Genomic DNA, 1,087 nt, shown 5'->3' on the forward strand with positions numbered 1-1,087 from the left:
GTGAGATGATATCTCATTGTTGTTTTGATTTCCATCTCTCTAATGGCTAATGATCATGAGTATTTCTTCTTGTGTTTGTTGGCTGCCTGAATATCTTCTTGTGTGAAGTATCTGTTCATGTGCTTTGGCCATTTTTTAACTGAATTGTTTGTCTTTTTGATGTTTAAGTGTCAAATTTTCCTATAAATTTTAGAGCTAGTCCTTCGTCTAATATGTCATTACAAAAAAAAAAAAAAAAAATTCCCAATCTGTAAATTCTCTTTTTAGACTTATGGTGAAATCTTTTGATGTCTATAATGTTTAACCTTTATGAGGTCCCAGTTACATAATTAGTCTTCTGTTGTTTGTGCATTTTTAGCTATGTTTGATAGTTTATTTATGCCACGTATTAGAGCCCCTCAGTTTTCCCCTAATTTTTCTTTGATGATCGTTAGGTCTCAGATCTATCTGCAGTTAGTTTTTGTCTATAGTGAGAGATATGGATCCTGTTTCACTTTTCTGCAAATGGATATCCAGTTTTGCCTGTTCCATTTGTAAAAGAGACTCTCTCTTCCCTATTTTACAGGTTTTGGCCATTTGTCAAAGATCTGCTTTGCACAAGTGGATGGATTTGTTTCTGGGTTCCCAATTCTATTTCATCAGTCTATGTGTATGTCATTGCACCTAATCCAGGTTGTTTTAACTACTGTGACTGCACAGTAAGTTTTGTACAGGGATTGGGTAGTGTAAGACTCCCTACTTTGTTTTTCTTCTTTAGCAGTCCTTTGCATAGCACTTAAAAGTTGAACAGAACACTTATTTAAGAAAAGTCTAATCTATTTTACTCTGTAAATCCACATTATATGAATCAGTATCTGCATTCTTTGGAAGATTTATGGAAATAAAGACATGTACACTTGGCATAAAATGATCTATGTCTATTTAAATACATTCACACCCACACACATATTCACATCACAAAGCTTACAACAACGCAGATAGATATTTCCTTTACTATATGTTGTTGTTGTTATGTGCCATCGAGTGAGACCCAACTCATAGCGACCCCTCATTGGATTTCTGAGGCAGTATCACTACAGAAGTAGAT

The sequence above is a fragment of the Orycteropus afer genome, unplaced genomic scaffold, assembly GCF_000298275.1.
Source record: "Orycteropus afer afer isolate SDZICR_OR568_19922 unplaced genomic scaffold, OryAfe1.0 scaffold00357, whole genome shotgun sequence".
In the NCBI taxonomy this organism is placed as follows: Eukaryota; Metazoa; Chordata; class Mammalia; order Tubulidentata; family Orycteropodidae; genus Orycteropus; species Orycteropus afer.